This window comes from Electrona antarctica, assembly GCF_951216825.1.
Source record: "Electrona antarctica genome assembly, chromosome: 7".
Classification (NCBI taxonomy): domain Eukaryota; kingdom Metazoa; phylum Chordata; class Actinopteri; order Myctophiformes; family Myctophidae; genus Electrona; species Electrona antarctica.
In genome coordinates, this window is record NC_136812.1 from 15,642,393 (window position 1) to 15,645,219 (window position 2,827).

The window sequence follows — 2,827 nt, forward strand, 5'->3', positions numbered from 1 at the left end:
AATTCCTAGTTTTTATACATTTGAAAAGTTGTGAAATGGGACATACTGCACAATGAGTACTTTTGCTTTTGGTACTTTAAGTACATTTTTGATAACAATACTTTTGTACTTTTAGTACATTTTCAATTCTGGACGTTTAGGCCTACTTGTAACAGAGTATTTCTACATTGCAATACTTTTACTTTAGTAAAACATTTGAGTACTTTTTCCACCACTGATCAGTGATCACCATTTCTTATACTACTAACTAGACAATGTCAGTAATCCTGGTGCGCAGAGCCCAGGATGTCTTGCCCTTGCAGTTGAATAGCAATGGGTAGCAAAAATAGCTCCAAACTTCTTCCAGCACCTAGCCTAAAATTAAATACAGGCACAATCTCCTCTGTTAACTAAAAGTGTCATAATCTTTATAAAGCAATTATCAGAATTATCATGAAACAGCTTGAAATAATACATTATTTCATTATTAAATAAACATTATTTTTACACTTGGGAAATACTGTGTCTAGTAACTGCAATTCATGCAATTCAATACATGTGTTCATTGAGAAAGAAAGACAACCTTTTTGATTTCTTTGAAGTCTAGTCTGGTAAAAATATTCCCCAGGATAGGTACAGCCCAGGGTCCAGGCGGGAAGTTGAGAGGGCTCCTGTTTATCACAAGATCAGTCACCAGCAAAAACACAAAAATTAACACTAGCCAATATTTAACGTCCATACACTCAAAAAGATTGTGCACAATCATGATGAGAATCTTGTAAAACACCACTGGAAAGATTCTGGTGTGAATGTGATTTGAAAGAGCAGTGAAGTGGAAGTGAGTGAATAACAGCACCAGCTAAGCGTGTTGATCAGCCAACAATGACATACTGGCGCCCCGAGCAGGATGTTTTTGCGCCTCGGTGGACTCAGGTGATGAGATGTCATTTACAGGCCTTTGGGGCATCGGTGGACTCAGGTGATCTCAGAGATTTGTGGGCGGAGGAGCCCACAGATATGCTGTGGGACGAGGGCCTGTATTCAGAGCAGCTCTATTAATTGATCCAATTTAAAGTATTTCACAGATTTCATTACTCCAAATCTAAGCTTACCGGTAGTCAAATGTACCCAACAGTCTCCCATATAGTGTGATAGATGTGGTATTACAGATGGTTCTGTCACGTCTATTGGGGAGATATATTTAATTGGTTCTCCATTATTCAGCAAGATTGTGGTGTAGCGATATTTGGCCTGTTACGATCGTAAAAGATCCCTGAAGAAGGCCGAAAGGTCGAAACATTGGTTTCTTTTCAATAAATAATACAGCATCGTGGCTACGTGTGTGCGGCCTTTTCTTATTTTTACGATCGTAAAAGAAGCCACTGGGGTCAGCAGCTGAATGATGGTCAGCAGCTGAACTGAGTTGACACTATCGAGTCAAATTGACATAATACTTTATAATGGGGAATTCCATTCCCTCCTGGTTGGGGACATCACATAAGATATTTCATGTCACACATTATTTGTCATATTGTTTGTATTCAAGCACTGTGATAGTGATCTTATGAAAAACAAAAAGGTCTTTCCAAATTTTCCCCTAAAGGTTGAGTGTAACCTAGACTATTTTTGTCTCATACTGTATGAGAGATGACTATTCTAAAAACTACACACTTGTGGTCTTTTTGAACTTAACAACACGCTATTGATCTTACTGTTCTTACTGGGGGGTTTCCACTGCGGTCCTTTATACTTAATTCATCAAAGCATTTAATGACATACAAATATGTGCAAAAATATCATAGAAATCTAAAATATTTATATACTTTACAGTAAAGGGACGGAGGCTTTGACTTTTTTCTAATGCCAGTTTCGAATTGCAGCCACCCGTAAATGCTCTTTGAGAGCAGTTTTGAAGGACTGTTGCTATAGGGCGTTCCACATTTTTGGGCATAGGAGAATGCTGCCACTCTTGTTTGATGCGGATGAAGTCTAGCAGCTTTCATAAGTGCCATCATCAATTATTTTAAAAGTTATTGGCGTCAGAGTAAAGCTTAGTAGTTATGGTCATAATTCTGTAGGAATTAATATGTTCTTAATTGCGGACAAGTGGAAGACAAAGTATGTACTCAAGTAAATACTCAAGTAGGCCCATTGAAAATTTTGCGCATTTTCAGAAGGTTTCAGAAATATGTAGTTACTGCCTACTCCTTGATAACGTGCACGGTGCACACACTCAGCACATTGCATCATTTATATATTTAGAGTTGATGGATGGAGTGTTTGTGGTGAATAGGTGGTTGCCTAAGTGGAACACCCAACTGGTTCAAGCAAGTTTGACGATGTTTCTGCACATAGAAATGCCTCCAAAGTAGGCCAGTGCCCTGCTTAAGAGGTTTCAAAGTAAACGAAAAGGTTTGACAGTTTAGACAAAAACACCTTGCGAGAATGTTAGTCATGGATGATAAGTTTGATGATGAGTTTGTGATATACAGTACGGTTTGTGATAAAACTTGTTATATATAATTTGTTACATAATTTAATTTCATTCAACATGTGTAGGAGGCCTCTCACAGTGTGAGCTGATTGACTTGACTTGACTGTCAATGATTATACTTTATATGCTGCACTCTTCTAAACACCAGTACATTTCCATCGAATGTCTATCAAGTAACAACATAAGCTTGTGCTTCAACTCACACTATACTTCTCCTTTCAAGCAGAAGGACATTGATGGCTGAGGTATGAGTTTTTGTTTGTATGTACTTTAAACACTATACTGATTGATCAATATATTTTTTGCAGATGGTATAGCCTAATTATCTGATTATTTGTCATTAACAGGAACAAG